Source organism: Macaca thibetana, chromosome 13, assembly GCF_024542745.1.
Source record: "Macaca thibetana thibetana isolate TM-01 chromosome 13, ASM2454274v1, whole genome shotgun sequence".
NCBI classification, from domain to species: domain Eukaryota; kingdom Metazoa; phylum Chordata; class Mammalia; order Primates; family Cercopithecidae; genus Macaca; species Macaca thibetana.
The window spans coordinates 1,297,680-1,316,652 of NC_065590.1; the positions used below are offsets into that span (position 1 = coordinate 1,297,680).

At 46.3% G+C, this 18,973-nt stretch overlaps 2 protein-coding genes and 1 non-coding gene across 5 annotated transcripts in view; all 3 read right to left on the bottom strand.

Moving 5' to 3' along the window:
• ANKRD39 (ankyrin repeat domain 39) overlaps nt 1–18,973 on the bottom strand; it is a 745,852-nt gene that overhangs the window by 141,266 nt on the left and 585,613 nt on the right. The window lies entirely within an intron of this gene.
• FAM178B (family with sequence similarity 178 member B) overlaps nt 1–18,973 on the bottom strand; it is a 218,462-nt gene that overhangs the window by 105,227 nt on the left and 94,262 nt on the right. For 2 of the 3 annotated variants that reach the window (XM_050755103.1, XM_050755102.1), the window contains exon 1: nt 18,049–18,109. The exons of the other annotated variant lie outside the window; for it this stretch is intronic. The gene's annotated coding sequence lies outside the window, so the exon portion shown is untranslated. Of the gene's footprint in view, nt 1–18,048; nt 18,110–18,973 lie in introns of those variants that run through there. 3 annotated transcript variants of the gene reach the window in all.
• LOC126934567 (small nucleolar RNA U13) lies at nt 6,456–6,558 on the bottom strand. The gene has a single exon (XR_007719030.1). It is a non-coding gene; the product is annotated as a small nucleolar RNA U13 (small nucleolar RNA).

The following is an 18,973-nucleotide window of genomic DNA, read 5'->3' on the forward strand; positions in this document are numbered from 1 at the left end:
CCTGTAATCCCAGCACTTTGGGAGGCTGAGACGGGCAGATCACGAGGTCAGGAGATTGAGACCATCCTGGCTAACACGGTGAAATCCCGTCTCTACTAAAAAATACAAAAAAACTAGCCGGGCAAGGTGGCGGGCGCCTGTAGTCCCAGCTACTCGGGAGGCTGAGGCAGGAGAATGGCGTAAACCTGGGAGGCGGAGCTTGCAGTGAGCTGAGCTCCGGCCACTGCACTCCAGCCTGGGCAACAGAGTGAGACTCCGTCTCAAACAAAAAAAAAAAAAGAAAAAGATTACTGTAAGCTATAGTCACCCAACACTAAGTCTAATTTATTCTATCAAGCTGTATATGTGTACCAATTAATAAATCTCTCTCTCTCCCATCTACACATTTCAAAACATGTTACAATAAATGTAGCGTAGTTTCCCCTTATCGATTTCACTTTCCACTTTCAGCTAACTGCCATCAATCACAGTCTAAAAATATCAAGTGCAGAAGGCCTGCCTTGGCCTCCCAAAGTGCTGGGATTACAGGCATAAACCACCACGCCCGATCTAATATCCTACTTTCAATAATAAAACAACTACACAGAAGGCCGAAAGTAGGGGAATTGAACACCGCTATAAACCAACAGAACACTTTACCCCACAACAGCAGAATACACATTCTTCCCAAGTACACATGGAATAATCTTCAGGACAGACCACACGGTAGGCCATAAAACAATTACTATTATTTTTTGGCGGCGGGGGGGAAGAGAGTGTTACTCTGTCACCCAGGCTGGAGTGCAGTGGCACGATCTCAGCTCACTGCAACCTCCGTCTCCCAGGTTCAAGCAATTCTCCTGCCTCAGCCTCCCAAGTAGCTGGGACCACAGGTGCCCACCACCATACCCGGCTAATTTTTTATATTTTTAGTAGAGACGGGGTTTCACTGTGTTAGCCAGGATGGTCTCAATCTCCTGACCTCATTGGCCTCCCAAACTGCTGGGATTACAGGCATGAGCCACCATGCCCGGCCAAAACAATTCTTAATAAACTTAAACATTGAAATCATAGAAAGTATCTCCTGACCACAATAAAAATTCCTAGGTATAATATCCAAGAGAACTGAAAACAAATATCCACAGCAGCATTATTTATAACAGCCAAAAAGCGTAAACAGGGCTAGGCAGAGTGTGTGGCTCATGCATGTAATCCCAGTAGTTTGGGAAGCCGAGGCAGGCGAATCACTTGAGGTCAGGAGTTCAAGACCAGCCTGGCCAACATGGTGAAACCCCATCTTTACTAAAAATTAAAAAAATTAGCTGGGCGTGGTGGTGGGTGCCTGTAATCCCAGCTACCCAAGAGGCTCAGGCAGAACTGCTTGAACCTGGGAGGCAAAGGCTGCAGTGAGCTAAGATCACACCTACTGCACTCCAGCCTGGAGGACAGAGGGAGACTCATTTTCAAAAAAAGAACAAGAAATTAAAATAAAGAAATACATAAAACCTTCTAGAGAAACTCAACGTGGGCCGGGCGCAATGGCTCACGCGTGTAATCCCAGCACTTTGGGAGGCCAAGGTGAGTGGATCACCTGAGGTCAGGAGTTCGAGACCAGCCTGGCCAACATGGTGAAACCCCATCTCCACTAAAAATACAAACATTAGCTGGGTGTGGTGGTGGGCGCCTGTAGTCCCAGCTATTCGGGAGAATTGCTTGAACCTGTGAGGCAGAGGTTGCAGTGAGCCGAGATAGAGCCACTACACTCCAGCCTGAGTGACAGAGCAAGACTGTCTCCAAAAAAAAAAAAAAAAAAAAAAAAAAGGCTGGGCACAGTGTCACGTCTGTAATCCCAAAACTTTGGGAGAACGAGGCGGGTGGATCACAAGATCGGGAGATCGAGACCATCCTGGCTAACACAGTGAAACCCCGTCTCTACTAAAGCACAAAAAAATTAGCCGGGCATGGTGGTGGGTGCCTGTAATCCTAGTTACTCGGGAGGTTGAGGCAGGAGAATGGCGTGAACTCGGGAGGCGGAGCTTGCAGTGAGTCGAGATCGTGCCACTGCACTCCAGCCTGGGCAACAGTGCAAGACTCTGTCTCGGAAAAAAAAAAAAAAAAAGTAAAAAAAAATACAAAAATTAGGCCGGGCGCGGTGGCTCAAGCCTGTAATCCCAGCACTTTGGGAGGCCAAGACAGGCGGATCACGAGTTCAGGAGATTGAGACCATCCTGGCTAACACGGTGAAACCCCGTCTCTACTAAAATACAAAAAAAATTAGCCGGGCGAGGTGGTGGGCGCCTGTACTCCCAGCTACTCGGGAGGCTGAGGCAGGAGAATGGCGTGAACCCGTGAGGCGGGGCTTGCAGTGAGCTGAGATCCGGCCACTGCACTCCAGCCTGGGTAACAGAGCCAGACTCCGTCTCAAAAAAAAAAAAAAAAAATTAGCCAGGAGTGGTGGCATGAGCCTGTAGTCCCAGCTACTCGGGAGTCTGAGGTAGGATAATTGCTTGAACCCAGGAGGTGGAGGTTGCAGTAAGCTGAGATCAAGGCACTCCGGCCTGGGCAACAGAGCAAGACTCTGTCTCAAAAAAAAAAGAAAAAAAGAAAAAGTCAATGTGAACCACAGTGCCTTTGGAGATTTTTTTTTTTTTTTTTTTTGGCAGGGAGGGTCAAGAATTAAAAATGCTCTTTTTTTGTTTTGTTTTGTTTTTTTGTTTGAGGCAGTCTCGCTCTGTCGCCCAGGCTGGAGTGCAGTGGCGCGATCTCGGCTCACTGCAAGCTCCACCTCCTGGGTTCACGCCATTCTCCTGCCTCAGCCTCCCGAGTAGCTGGGACTACAGGCGCCGCCACCACCTCGGCTAATTTTTTCGTATTTTTAGTAGAGACGGGGTTTCACCGTGTTAGCCAGGATGGTCTCGATCTCCTGACCTCGTGATCCGCCCGCCTCAGCCTCCCAAAGTGTTGGGATTACAGGCGTGAGCCACCGCGCCGGGCCTAAAATTGCTCTTTAAACAAACTTTTATTTGGGGATCTCAAACTAGTCTGGAATATTTGCCAAAGACGAGAAAACTCTACCAACTAAAGGTTTTAGTGTTGCAACGTCCACAGGGATGGTAAGAATAAAACAGGAGAAGCAGCAGAAACTGCTGATGCACCAAGAACAATGCCACACAGCAAAGGCTGCGTGCCGTGGGGGAGGGGGAAGGAGGGAGAGTATTTCCTCCTTTTTAGATCAGTTTCTTTTCTGAGCACAAGTGCTTTCTGTGTCATCCTAACAATGTAAGAGCCCACTAAGTTTAGGACGCATAATACCGGCCTTTGTTCTACTCAAGCGTTGACAGTTTTTGCTGTTCCAGTTTTGGCGGCTTCTCAAGATCACGAAGCCCAGGGCACTCTGCAAGGGTTTTTGCAAGTTCAGCAGTTCATCACTGGCGGGTGGGGTGGGGGTGGGGGGGACCGGCAAGAGGGAGCACTTTCAAGTCCATCAGAGGAGAAAACCTGTCATTGCTAACAGAAAAGAAACGACACAACTTCTCAACTACTCCTCTTCATCCTCACGTGCGTCTGCTCCACACTGATGACTTAGTTCTCTTCTCTCCTCCCTTGAGTGCACGGAAGTTGTCTCATCTGAGATGACTCAGCCATGGCCTGGCGCAGAATGGATTCTCAGAAAATTAGGTGTTTGGCCCTACTGTACATTGACATGCACCATACCACGTTTGAATGTTTCTATGAACATCATCTTCCTTGCCTTTTACATACACAAAATCACACACACATTTTTTTAAAATAGATCCAGAGGGTACATGTGCATGTTTCTTACGTGAATATACTGCATACTGCTGAGGTTTGGGCTTTTAGTGTGCCCGTCACCTGAACAGTGAACATTATACTCAACAGGTAATTTTTCAATCCTCACCCCCACTTTCAACCTCCCCGCTTCTGGAGTCCCCAGTGTCTGTGGCTTCCTTCTGTATATCCAGGCGTACCCATCGTTTAGTTCCCACTTGTGAGAATATGTGGTATTTGACTTTCTGTTTCTGACTTATTTCACATAGGTTACTGGCCTCCAGCTTCATTCTTGTTGCTGCAAGAGATATGATTTCGTTCTTTTTTATGGCTGCGTAAGTATTCTATGGTGTATGTATCACTTTTTTCTTTTCTTTTTTTTTTTTTTTTTTGAGACAGAGTCTTGCTCTGTCGCCCAGGCTAGAGCACAGTGGTGTGATCTCGGCTCACTGCAACCTCCAACTCCCGGGTTCAAGCGATTCCCCTGCCTCAGCCTCTGGAGTAGCTGGGACTACAGGCACACACCACCACGCCTGGCTAACTTTTTGTATTTTAGTAGAGACAGGGTTTCACCATGTTGGCGAGGATGATCTCCATCTGCTGACCTTGTGATCCACCTGCCTCGGCCTCCCAAAGTGCTGGGATTACAGGCGTAAGCCACCATGCCCAGGCATTTTTTTTTTTTTTTTTTTTTCTGAGACAGTGTCTCACTCTGTCATCCAGGCTGCAGTGCAGTGGTACGATCTCAACTCACTGCAACCTCAATTTTTGTACTTTATTAGTAGAGACAGGGTTTCATCATGTTGGCCAAGCTGGTCTCAAACTCCTGACCTCAAGTAATCTGCCTGCCTTGGCCTTCCAAAGTGCTGGAGTTACAGGCGTGAGTCACTGCACCCGTCCTATATCACATTTTCTTTATCCAATCATCTGTTGACGGACACTTAGGTTGATTCCATAACTTTGCTATGGTGACTAGTGCTGTGATAAATACGAGTGCAAGTGTCATTTTGATATAACAATTTGTCTTCCTTCAGGAAGACACTCAGTAGTGGGATTGGTGGGTTGAATGGTAGTTCTATTTTTAGTTCTTTGAAAAATCTCCATACTGTTTCACATAAAGGTTTGACGAATTTACATTCCCACCAACTGTGTTTAAGTGTTCCCTTTTCTCTGCATCCTCGCCAACATTTGCTATTTTTTGACTTTTGAGTAACAGCCATTCTGACTGATGTGAGTTGGGACTGCACTGAGTCACATACATTACTGTTGAGAACGTACCTACGTGTCAAATTGGTGGGTCACAGGAAATAGGTACATCCATTACGGTACATACGGCTAAACAGTTTTAAAGTGGTAGAATGAATTTATCCTCCTACTAGCCACGTCAGAGTTCTCCTGTTCTACCCTTGTCAACACTTGGGATTGCCGGTATCTTAAATGTTTGCCATTCTAGCCAGTGTGTAACAGCGTCTCCTTGTGGGGTTTTTTTTGAGACAGAGTCTCTCTGTCACCCAGGCTGGAGTGCAGTGGTGCAATCTTGGCTTACTGCAACCTCCGCTTCCCAGTTTTAAGCAATTCTCATGCCTCAGCTTCCTGAGTAGCTGGGATTACAGGCACACACCATCATGCCCAGCTACTTTTTGTATTTTTGGTAGAGACAGGGTTTCACCATGTTGCCCAGTCTGGTTTAGAACTCCTGAGCTCAAGTGATCCTCCCGCTTTGGACTCCCAAAGTGTTGCGATTACAGGCGTGAGTCACTGTGTCCGGTCTCCTTATGTATTTAAAAATTTAATTTAAAAAAGTTTTTTTGGAGATGGGGTCTTGCTCTGTCACCCAGGCTGGAGTGCAGTGGTGTGATCATAGTTCACTGCAGCCTAGAACTCTTGGCCTCAAGCAATCCTCCTGCCTTAACTTAGCTTTTTGTGTAGCTACAGCTACAGATTCATGCCAATTTAATGCCCAGCCAATTTTTTTATTTTTTGTAGAGGTGGGTCTTTCTCTGTTGCCCAGGTTGGTCTCAAACTTCTGGGCTCAAGTGATCCTCCCACCTTGGCCTCCCAAAATGCTGTACTACAAGCATGAGCAACCAAGCCAGCCTCCTTGCATTTTTTAATTTGGGTTTCCCTGGATCTAATGAGGTTGAGCACCTTTTCACATGGTGTCCTGACCTAGATATCTTTTTTTTTCCAATTTTTACATTTTTAATTTTTGTGGGTACATATACGCATCTTTTTTTGTAAACTGCCCATTCAAGTCTATTGCCCATTTTAGATGGGTGAAGTATTCTTTACACAGTCTTGAAATGAACCCTCAATCAGTTATATGTGCTGCAAATATTTTATTCCACTGAATGGCTTCTCTTTCATTCTTTTTTTTTTTTTTTTTCCTTTGAGAAGGAGTCTCACTCTGTCATCCAGGTGGGAGTGCAGTGGTGCGATCTCAGCTCACTGCAACTTCCCGGGTCCAAGCGATTCTCCTGCTTCAGCCTCCCAAGTAGCTGGGATTACAGGCACCCACCACCACGCCTGGCTAATTTTTGTATTTTTAATAGACATGGGGTTTTACCACGTTGTCTGGGCTAGTCTCGAACTCCTGGCCCCAAGGGATCCACGCACCTCAGCCTCCCAAAGTGTCAGGATTACAGGCATGAGCCACCGTGCCCAACCCACTCTCTTTTTTTTGGTAATCTCAGATGGGTAATACATTGACTTCGTAATAAGGTCTCAGGGTGGCACATCTCACACATGCATGTGAACACTCAGTCATGACGCTTATGAACCACAAAGGATCATTTCACTGTATTAATGGTATATTTTGATAAAGAAAAATCCTTAACTTTAATGCAGCCAATTTATCAACATTTTCTTCTATGGTTGGTGCTTTCTGTATCCTAAGAAACTGTCCTTTTTGGGAGGCCGAGGTGGGCAGATCACGAGGTCAGGAGATCGAGACCATCCTGGCTAACACAGTGAAACCCCGTCTTTATTAAAAATACAAAAAAATTAGCCAGGCGTGGTGGCGGGTGCCGGTAGTCCCAGCTACTCAGGAGGCTGAGGCAGGAGAATGACATGAACCCGGGAGGCGGAGCTTGCAGTAAGCAGAAATCGTGCCACTGCACTCCAGCCTGGGCGACAGAACAAGACTCCATCTCAAAAAAAAAAAGAAATTGTCCGCTAGGCTGGGCATAGGGGCTCACACCTGTAATCCCAGCACTTTCGGAGGCTGAGAAAGGCAGATCCCTTGAGTCCAAGAGTTTGAGACCAGCCTGGGCAACATGGTGAAACCCCGTCTCTACAAAAATTACAAAAATTAGCTGGGCATGGGCCGGGCTCAGTGGCTTACGCCTGTAATCCCGGCACTTTGGGAGGCCGAGACAGGCAGATCACAAGGTCAGGAAATTGAGACTGTCCTGGCTAACACAGTGAAACCCCATCTCTACTAAAAAAATACAAAAAATTAGCTGGGCGTGGTGGCTCACGCCTGTAATCCCAGCACTTCGGGAGGCCGAGGCGGGCAGATCACGAGGTCAGGAGATTGACACCAACCCAGCTAACATGGTGAAACCCCGTCTCTACTAAAAACACAAAAAATTAGCCGGGCATGGTGGCGGGCGCCTGTAGTCCCAGCTACTCAGGAGGCTGAGGCAGGAGAATGGCGTGAACCCAGGAGGCGGAGCTTGCAGTGAGCGAGACTGCACCACTGCACTCCAGCCTGGGTGACAGAGCGAGACTCGGTCTCAAAAAAAAAAAAAAAAAAAAAAAATTAGCTGGGCATGGTGTGGCGCACCTGCAGTATCAGCTACTTGGGAGGCTGAGTGGGAGGATCACCTGAGTCCAGGAGGTCAAGGCTGCAGTGAGCTGGGACTGCACTACTGCACTCCAGCCTGGGCGACAGAGTATGACCCTGTCTCAAAAAGAAGAAAAAAACCTTCCTTTATTCCAAAATCATGTACATATTCTCATATGCCAGCTTTGAGAATTTTTATTATTTTATATTTCACATTTGGATCTATAATCCACACAAGATACATTCTTCACTTTTTTACTGATGTATAACTTACAGTACATATATATTCATATAATATATGCACTTTTAAAAATATATATATAATTATTATTTTATTTTAGAGACAGGGTCTGGCTGTGTTCCCCAAGCTGGAGTATAATGGTGCAATCTTGGCTCTGCAACTTCTGCCTCCCAGCCTCAAGTCATCCTCCCACCCCAGCCTCCCAAGTAGCTGGGACAACAGGTGTGCACCACCATGCCCAGTTGTATTTTTTGTAGAGATGGGGTTCCACCGTATCACCCAGGCTGGTCTCCAACTCCTGAACTCAAGCAATCCACCCGCCTCAGCCTCCCAAAGTGCCGGGATTACAGGCATGAGCCACTGCACCTGGCCTGATTTATTTATGTATTTATTTTAGAGACAGAGACTGTCTCTGTCACGTAGACTGAAGTGCAGTTTCGTGATCACAGCTCTTTGCAACCTTGAACTCCTGGGCCCAAGCAATCCTCCTGCCTCAGCCTCCTGAGTAGCTAGGACTACAGGTTTACACCACCACGCCCAGCTCATTTTACTTTTTTTTTTTTTGGTAGAGACAAAGAGTTCTTGCTATGTTACCCAGGACGGTCCTGAACTCCCAGGCTTAAGCAATCCTCCTGCCTTGGCTTCCCAAAGTGCTGGGATTACAGGCGTGAGCCACTGTACCCAATCTAATTTATTTTATTTTAGAGATACAGTCTCTCTCCGTCACATAGACTGGAGTATACTATTATCGTCATAGCTCCCTGCTACCTTCAACTCATGAGCTGAAGCAATCCTCCTGCCTCAGCCTCCTGAGCAGCCAGGACTACAGGCACACACCACCATGCCTGGCTAATATTTTTGTGGAGACAGGGTTCTTGCTACCTTGCCCAGGTTGGTCTTGAACTCCTGGGCTCAAACAATCCTCCTGCCCCAGCCTCCCAAAGTGCTGGGATTCCATGAGCCACCATGCCTGGCTCTAAATGCACAAATCTTAAGTGTTCAGCGTGATTGATTTTTATGTACATATATGTACATTTAGTATAAATGTGTGTCTGTGTGTACATATATATGCATATACGTACATATGGTAACCATGACCCAGATCAAGATATTGCTTATTTCTTACATTCTAGAAGTACCTCCTCCAGTCAATAACCCTAAATATAACACTACTCTGCCTCTATCACCATCAATTATTTTGCCTGCTCTTGAACTTCACATACGTAAAATCATATATATATATTTTTGAGACATAGTCTCGCTCTGTTGCCCAGACTTGGGTGGCGTGATCACAGCTCGCTGCAGCCTCAACCTCCTGGGGTCAAAAAATCCTCCTGCTTCAGCCTCCTGAGTAACTAGGACTACAGGTATGTGCCACCATGCCCAGCTAATTTTTATATTTTTCTGTAGAAACAGTTTCATTGTGTTGCCCATGCTGGTCTCAAACTCCTGGGCTCAGGTGATCCGCTTGCCTTGGCCTAACAAAGTACTGGCATTACAGGTGTGAGCCATTGCACCCAGCTAAATCATAAATTTTGTACACTTTTGCATATATTTTGTTCAACATTATGCCTGTGAAATTCATCCACATGTAGCATGCAACATGCTACATGAACTACTGCTACATGTATGTTGTGGCATGCTATATGCCTGTAATAGTTTATGTAGCAGTTCAGTAATTTTTATTACTATATAATATTTCATCATATGCATAACTACTACTTATTTATCCATTTTGCTGTTTTTTTTTTTAATTTATTTATTATTATTATACTTTAAGTTGTAGGGTACATGTGCATAACGTGCAGGTTTGTTACATATGTATACTTGTGCCATGTTGCTGTGCTGCACCCATCAACTCGTCATTTACATCAGGTATAACTCCCAATGCAATCCCTCCCCCCTCCCCCCTCCCCATGATAGGCCCCGGTGTGTGATGTTCCCCTTCCTGAGTCCGAGTGATCTCATTGTTCAGTTCCCACCTATGAGTGAGAACATGCGGTGTTTGGTTTTCTGTTCTTGTGATAGTTTGCTAAGAATGATGGATTCCAGCTGCATCCAAGTCCCTACAAAGGACTCAAACTCATCCTTTTTTTTATGGCTGCATAGTATTCCATGGTGTATATGTGCCACATTTTCTTAATCCAATCTGTCACTGATGGACATTTGGGTTGATTCCAAGTCTTTGCTATTGTGAATAGTGCTGCAATAAACATACGTGTGCATGTGTCTTTATAGCAGCATAATTTATAATCCTTTGGGTATATACCCAGTAATGGGATGGCTGGGTCATATGGTACATCTAGTTCTAGATCCTTGAGGAATCGCCATACTGTTTTCCATAATGGTTGAACTAGTTTACAATCCCACCAACAGTGTAAAAGTGTTCCTATTTCTCCACATCCTCTCCAGCACCTGTTGTTTCCTGACTTTTTAATGATTGCCATTCTAACTGGTGTGAGATGGTATCTCATTGTGGTTTTGATTTGCATTTCTCTGATGGCCAGTGATGATGAGCATTTTTTCATGTGTCTGTTGGCTGTATGAATGTCTTCTTTTGAGAAATGTCTGTTCATATCCTTTGCCCACTTTTTGATGGGGTTGTTTGTTTTTTTCTTGTAAATTTGTTTGAGTTCTTTGTAGGTTCTGGATATTAGCCCTTTGTCAGATGAGTAGATTGCAAAAATTTTCTCCCATTCTGTAGGTTGCCTGTTCACTCTGATGGTAGTTTCTTTTGCTGTGCAGAAGCTCTTTAGTTTAATGAGATCCCATTTGTCAATTTTGGCTTTTGCTGCTGTTGCTTTTGGTGTTTTAGACATGAAGTCTTTGCCCATGCCTATGTCCTGAATGGTACTACCTAGGTTTTCCTCTAGGATTTTTATGGTATTAGGTCTAACATTTAAGTCTCTAATCCATCTTGAATTAATTTTCGTATAAGGAGTAAGGAAAGGATCCAGTTTCAGCTTTCTACTTATGGCTAGCCAATTTTCCCAGCACCATTTATTAAATAGGGAATCCTTTCCCCATTTCTTGTTTCTCTCAGGTTTGTCAAAGATCAAATGGCTGTAGATGTGTGGTATTATTTCTGAGGACTCTGTTCTGTTCCATTGGTCTATATCTCTGTTTTGGTACCAGTACCATGCTGTTTTGGTTACTGTAGCCTTGTAGTATAGTTTGAAGTCAGGTAGCGTGATGCCTCCAGCTTTGTTCTTTTGACTTAGGATTGTCTTGGCAATGCGGGCTCTTTTTTGGTTCCATATGAACTTTAAAGCAGTTTTTTCCAATTCTGTGAAGAAACTCATTGGTAGCTTGATGGGGATGGCATTGAATCTATATATAAATTACCTTGGGCAGTATGGCCATTTTCACGATATTGATTCTTCCTATCCATGAGCATGGTATGTTCTTCCATTTGTTTGGGTCCTCTTTTATTTCACTGAGCAGTGGTTTGTAGTTCTCCTTGAAGAGGTCCTTTACATCCCTTGTAAGTTGGATTCCTAGGTATTTGATTCTCTTGGAAGTAATTGTGAATGGAAGTTCATTCCTGATTTGGCTCTCTGTTTGTCTGTTACTGGTGTATAAGAATGCCTGTGATTTTTGCACATTAATTTTGTATCCTGAGACTTTGCTGAAGTTGCTTATCAGCTTAAGGAGATTTTGGGCTGAGACAATGGGGTTTTCTAAATATACAATCATGTCATCTGCAAACAGGGACAATTTGACTTCTTCTTTTCCTAACTGAATACCCTTGATTTCTTTCTCTTGCCTGATTGCCCTAGCCAGAACTTCCAACACTATGTTGAATAGGAGTGGTGAGAGAGGGCATCCCTGTCTTGTGCCAGTTTTCAAAGGGAATTTTTCCAGTTTTTGCCCATTCAGTATGATATTGGCTGTGGGTTTGTCATAAATAGCTCTTATTATTTTGAGGTACGTTCCATCAATACCGAATTTATTGAGCGTTTTTAGCATGAAGGGCTGTTGAATTTTGTCAAAAGCCTTTTCTGCATCAATTGAGATAATCATGTGGTTCTTGTCTTTGGTTCTGTTTATATGCTGGATTATGTTTATTGATTTGCGAATGTTGAACCAGCCTTGCATCCCAGGGATGAAGCCCACTTGATCATGGTGGATAAGCTTTTTGATGTGTTGCTGAATCCGGTTTGCCAGTATTTTATTGAGGATTTTTGCATCGATGTTCATCAGGGATATTGGTCTAAAATTCTCTTTTTTTGTTATGTCTCTGCCAGGCTTTGGTATCAGGATGGTGTTGGCCTCATAAAATGAGTTAGGGAGGATTCCCTCTTTTTCTATTGATTGGAATAGTTTCAGAAGGAATGGTACCAACTCCTCCTTGTACCTCTGGTAGAATTCAGCTGTGAATCCATCTGGTCCTGGACTTTTTTTGGTTGGTAGGCTATTAATTGTTGCCTCAATTTCAGAGCCTGCTATTGCTCTATTCAGGGATTCAACTTCTTCCTGGTTTAGTCTTGGAAGAGTGCTTAAGTGTCCAGGAAATTATCCATTTCTTCTAGATTTTCCAGTTTATTTGCGTAGAGCTGTTTATAGTATTCTCTGATGGTAGTTTGTATTTCTGTGGGGTCGGTGGTGATATCCCCTTTATCATTTTTAATTGCGTCGATTTGATTCTTCTCTCTTTTCTTCTTTATTAGTCTGGCTAGTGGTCTGTCAATTTTGTTGATATTTTCAAAAAACCAACTCCTGGATTCATTGATTTTTTGGAGGGTTTTTTGTGTCTCTATCTCCTTCAGTTCTGCTCTGATCTTAGTTATTTCTTGCCTTCTGCTAGCTTTCGAATGTGTTTGCTCTTGCTTCTCTAGTTCTTTTAATTGCGATGTTAGAGTGTCAATTTTAGATCTTTCCTGCTTTCTCTTGTGGGCATTTAGTGCTATAAATTTCCCTCTACACACTGCTTTAAATGTGTCCCAGAGATTCTGGTATGTTGTATCTTTGTTCTCATTGGTTTCAAAGAACATCTTTATTTCTGCCTTCATTTTTTTATGTACCCAGTAGTCATTCAGGAGCAGGTTGTTCAGTTTCCATGTAGTTGAGCGGTTTTGATTGAGTTTCTTAGTCCTGAGTTCTAGTTTGATTGCACTGTGGTCTGAGAGACAGTTTGTTATAATTTCTGTTCTTGTACATTTGCTGAGGAGTGCTTTACTTCCAATTACGTGGTCAATTTTGGAGTAAGTATGATGTGGTGCTGAGAAGAATGTATATTCTGTTGATTTGGGGTGGAGAGTTCTATAGATGTCTATTAGGTCTGCTTGCTGCAGAGATGAGTTCAATTCCTGGATATCCTTGTTAACTTTCTGTCTCGTTGATCTGTCTAATGTTGACAGTGGGGTGTTGAAGTCTCCCATTATTATTGTATGGGAGTCTAAGTCTCTTTGTAAGTCTCTAAGGACTTGCTTTATGAATCTGGGTGCTCCTGTATTGGGTGCATATATATTTAGGATAGTTAGCTCTTCCTGTTGAACTGATCCCTTTACCATTATGTAATGGCCTTCTTTGTCTCTTTTGATCTTTGATGGTTTAAAGTCTGTTTTATCAGAGACTAGTATTGCAACCCCTGCTTTTTTTTGTTCTCCATTTGCTTGGTAAATCTTCCTCCATCCCTTTATTTTGAGCCTATGTATGTCTCTGCGTGTGAGATGGGTCTCCTGAATACAGCAGACTGATGGGTCTTGACTCTTTATCCAGTTTGCCAGTCTGTGTCTTTTAATTGGAGCATTTAGTCCATTTACATTTAAGGTTAATATTGTTATGTGTGAACTTGATCCTGCCATTATGATATTAACTGGTTATTTTGCTCGTTAGTTGATGCAGTTTCTTCCTAGCCTCAATGGTCTTTACATTTTGGCATGTTTTTGCAATGGCTGGTACCGGTTGTTCCTTTCCATGTTTAGTGCTTCCTTCAGGGTCTCTTGTAAGGCAGGCCTAGTGGTGACAAAATCTCTAAGCATTTGCTTATCTGGAAAGGATTTTATTTCTCCTTCACTTATGAAACTTAGTTTGGCTGGATATGAAATTCTGGGTTTAAAATTATTTTCTTTAAGAATGTTGAATATTGGCCCCCACTCTCTTCTGGCTTGTAGAGTTTCTGCTGAGAGATCTGCTGTTAGTCTGATAGGCTTCCCTTTGTGGGTAACCCGACCTTTCTACTCTGGCTGCCCTTAAGATTTTTTCCTTCATTTCAACTTTGGTGAATCTGGCAATTATGTGTCTTGGAGTTGCTCTTCTCGAGGAGTATCTTTGTGGCATTCTCTGTATTTCCTGGATTTGAATGTTGGCCTACCCTACTAGGTTGGGGACGTTCTCCTGGATGATATCCTGAAGAGTGTTTTCCAACTTGGTTCCATTTTCCCCCTCACTTTCAGGCACCCCAATCAGACGTAGATTTGGTCTTTTTACATAATCCCATACTTCTTGCAGGCTTTGTTCATTTCTTTTTCTTCTTTGTTCTTTTGGTTTCTCTTCTCGCTTCATTTCATTCATTTGATCCTCAATCGCTGATACTCTTTCTTCCAGTTGATCAAGTCGGTTACTGAAGCTTGTGCATTTGTCACGTATTTCTCGTGTCATGGTTTTCATCTCTTTCATTTTGTTTAGGACCTTCTCTGCATTAATTACTCTAGCCATCAATTCTTCCACTTTTTTTTCAAGATTTTTAGTTTCTTTGCGCTGGGTACGTAATTCCTCCTTTAGCTCTGAGAAATTTGATGGACTGAAGCCTTCTTCTCTCATCTCGTCAAAGTCATTCTCCGTCCAGCTTTGATCCGTTGCTGGCGATGAGCTGCGCTCCTTTGCCGGGGGAGATGCGCTCTTATTTTTTGAATTTCCAGCTTTTCTGCCCTGCTTTTTCCCCATCTTTGTGGTTTTATCTGCCTCTGGTCTTTGATGATGGTGATGTACTGATGGGGTTTTGGTGTAGGTGTCCTTCCTGTTTGATAGTTTTCCTTCTAACAGTCAGGACCCTCAGCTGTAGGTCTGTTGGAGATTGCTTGAGGTCCACTCCAGACCCTGTTTGCCTGGGTATCAGCAGCAGACGCTGCAGAAGATAGAATATTTCTGAACAGCGAGTGTACCTGTCTGATTCTTGCTTTGGAAGCTTCCTCTCAGGGGTGTACTCCTCCCTGTGAGGTGTGGGGTGTCAGACTGCCCCTAGTGGGGGATGTCTCCCAGTTAGGCTACTCAGGGATCAGGGACCCACTTGAGCAGGGAGTCTGTCCCTTCTCAGATCTCAACCTCCGTGTTGGGAGATCCACTGCTCTCTTCAAAGCTGTCAGACAGAGTCGTTTGCGTCTGCAGAGGTGTCTGCTGCGTTTGTTTAGTTTACTGTGCCCTGTCCCCAGAGGTGGAGTCTACAGAGACAGGCAGGTTTCCTTGAGCTGCTGTGAGCTCCACCCAGTTCGAGCTTCCCAGCAGCTTTGTTTACCTACTTAAGCCTCAGCAATGGCGGGCGCCCCTCCCCCAGCCTCGCTGCTGCCTTGCCGGTAGATCACAGACTGCTGCGCTAGCAATGAGGGAGGCTCCGTGGGTGTGGGACCCTCCCGGCCAGGTGTGGGATATGATCTCCTGGTGTGCCTGTTTGCTTAAAGCGCAGTATTGGGGTGGGAGTTACCCGATTTTCCAGGTGTTGTGTGTCTCAGTTCCCCTGGCTAGGAAAAGGGACTCCCCTCCCCCTTGCGCTTCCCAGGTGAGGCAATGCCTCGCCCTGCTTCAGCTCTCGCTGGTCGGGCTGCAGCAGCTGACCAGCACCGATCATCCGGCACTCCCCAGTGAGATGAACCCAGTACCTCAGTTGAAAATGCAGAAATCACCGGTCTTCTGTGTCGCTCGCGCTGGGAGTTGGAGACTGGAGCTGCTCCTATTTGGCCATCTTGCTCCGCCCCCCTATCCATTTTGCTGTTGATGAGCATTTGGGTTACTTCATTTCAAGGTATTATGAATAAATCTGCTATGAATATTCTTTTTTTTTTCCAAGACAGCTTCACTTATTATCCAGGCTAGAGTGCAAAGGCATGATCTCGGTTCACTGCAACCTCTGCCTCCCAGGTTCAAGCGATTCTCCTGCCTAAGCCTCCTGAGAAGCTCAGATTACAGGCACGTGCCACCGCGCCCAGCTAATTTTTTGTATTTTTAGTAGCGATGGGGTTTCACCATGTTGGCCAGGCTGATCTTCATCTCCTGACCTCATGGTCCACCCGCTTCGGCCTCCCAAAGTGCTGGGATTACAGGTGTGAGCCACCGCACCCGGCCGAAGTGGTACATGAAAACTTTCACTCCGCCACCAGGAAGACAATTTGCCCCACCTGTTCAATACAGTTCCCGCTCAACAAACCCCAATTTAGCATCTCCTATGTGTCAGGCAGTATGCTGAGCACTGGGACCTCAAGGATGGGGAAAAGGTGGTCTCTGCCCCAGAGGAGCTTACTGGCAGCAGGACGTTTCTGTCATGGGATAGACCCAGGGCTCACTAACACTCCAGGGGATGATAAAGCCTGGGGCTCACTGGCCCAATCAGTGTATTCAGACTGGCTGGCTGCCCATCAGGCTCTTGGGCCAGGGCTGCCTGCTCAGTGGGCAGCTGATTCTAGCTGCTGCAAAACGCCTTTCACTCAAAGGTGCTATCTACCAGTGGTTATACAGCATTCCAATTTCACCTGGAAGGGAGAAGCAGCGGCCAGCTGTGTCTTCTCTTTCCCAACCACAAAGTAACACGGTTTTCATTTGTGTCTCTGTTGTTTCAGGCTTTTGCCAATCCCCTCCCTCCCTCACATGCCTTGAAACAAGCACTTTCAAAGACCAAGACCTCAACAACACAAGGATGCAGGCTGAGGCGTCTCCCACTCTGGGTCCTGCCTGCAGTTACTGGACTCGGGCCATGGCTGACTCCTTCATCACCCCTAAGATGCTGCTGGGTTTAAGGCACTGTGACTTTCTGTGCCACTAAGACTGACAAAAACTTGTCAAGTGAACCAGGACACAAAAAAAGACACAAACTGTGGGACCCAGCCCAACTTCAGAGCTGTTAAAATGCGAGCAAAAATGCATCCCGGAATGGATGGAAACCCATCATTCTGGTTGGTGTGACCTGCTCCAGTGCCTACAGGACGTGTCCTGACAGCGTGGGAGGGGATGTGAAGGCCCCCCAGTCAAACAGGGGATAGCGTTAGCATCTGAACTTTACTTTGTCCTCTCTTTCCCTCCTGGGGCCCAGTACCCGCCAGCCAGGACCTGTTCCTCCTCCATCTATTCTTTCCAGGTTCAGGACTTAAATATATCTTGTTGCTCAACTCCTTGCCTTGGCCATGTTCATTCTACAATGCAGCCCACAGATGGCGACCCCTCTGTCCAGCACATCCCTCCGCCTGGGCTCCTGTCTCCCCAAGTCCTGCAAACCCCAGCCCCAGCCTTTAGCGTTCAGCCGCCCTCCCCGCCTCCCTCATCCTCCCTCGCGGCCTCGCAGTGAGATTTCAACATGGTTTTTTTTTTTTTTTTTTTTTTTGCTCTTTTACTTTCCTGACTAAAAGAAAAATAAAATAATTTGTTTTAAAGTGTAGCCATGAGGCCAAATAATTACGGAATCCCACGTGCTTTGGGCTCTGATGTCAAAAGAGCCAAAATGAATTCAGACTATTACAACGGTGCTGTTTTTGCGAATACTGCTTTTTCAAGATGCCTTATTCCTAACATCAAGTTTTAAATCCATCCTTTTAAACAAATATTTAATAGCCTGGGAATGCTGGCGAGGGCAGCGGCTCCGGTCAGCAAGGACTGAGCTCACAATTCGAAAGATGAAAGGAGATGAGTTCTACCCACACAAAAAAAAGTAAAACGGTCTCCAGCGTCATAAACTCCACATCCATCAAACTGGGCAGGGGCCGGGAACAGAAAGCCTTTCTGGAAAGAAAACACCAGCTGCCCTTTGCACTCTGGGGAACATTAAAAATCAAAACAAAACAGACCACATCAACCAAAGCATACACCAGTTCTCAAATCAATCGAAGGAAAGTTCCACCCCACCAAGGCCGGCCTGTGGAGAGCAGGGCCCGGCTCACGTGGAACCTGAGCCACGCGGGGTTGCAGGAACCTGAAAAGCGACAGAGCAGCCCAGCGGACGCTGGGGCCGACCCGCAGGGCCTGGACCAGCCGGGAGTCCCAGGGAAGTCGAGGGCTCTCTGAGCGCCCACCACGGGCCCCTGCGGTTCCTCGGCCTCAGTTTCCTCACCTGTAAAATGGAGCCGCCGATCCTGCCTCCTGAGTTGTGGAGCGAGGCCCGCACCTGGCAGCCTTGGCCACGGAGGGCGGGAAGGGCAGGGCTCCGGGGCCGGGGGCGAGGGAGGGTGGCTGGAATTCGCACGGCCTGGGAGGACGGGGCCGGCTAGCCGGGAAAGAAAGCAGGAGCAGGCTCCCCAGGTGGCGCGGTGGGAGGACCCCAAGAGCTGCGTACGTAACTCCAGGGGCCGCCAACGTTGCTAAAGATCCGGTTCTGTGGATTGAGTTCCGGCTCCAACCCAAGGGGCCCGCGCACGGCCGCCGCCGAGGGCGGCCCTCACGTGGCACCCTCTTCCTGTTAGCCCTCACGTGGCACCCTCTTCCTGCCCGCCCTCCACGTGCGCACCCTCTTCCTGTTAGCCCTCACGTGGCACCCGCTTCCTGTTAGCCCTCACGTGGCACCCTCTTCCTGTTAGCCCTCACGTGGCACCCGCTTCCTGTTAGCCCTCACGTGGCACCCTCTTCCTGCCCGCTCTCCACGTGCGCATCCACGTGCGCGGAGCTGGCTGGCGGAAGCTCCTGCCCCCAGGCAGGCCGGGGACACGCGCGCTGGTGGCCTGCATTTGCCAAGATGGTGAGAGAGTGGCCCAGCACGGTGCCTCATGCCTATAATCTAGCACTTTGGGAGGCTGAGAGGGGACCATTGCTTCAGCCCAGGAGTGAGAGACCTGCCCGGGCGACATGGCGAGACCCCGTCTCTACCAAAAATACAAAAATACAAAAATTAGCCTGGCGTGGGCCGGGCGCGGTGGTTCACGCCGGTAATCCCAGCATTTTCGGAGGCCGAGGAGGGTGGATTGCTTGAGGTCAGGAGTTCCAGACCAGTCTGGCCAACGTGGTGAAGCCCCGTCTCTACTAAAATTACAAAAAAATGAGCC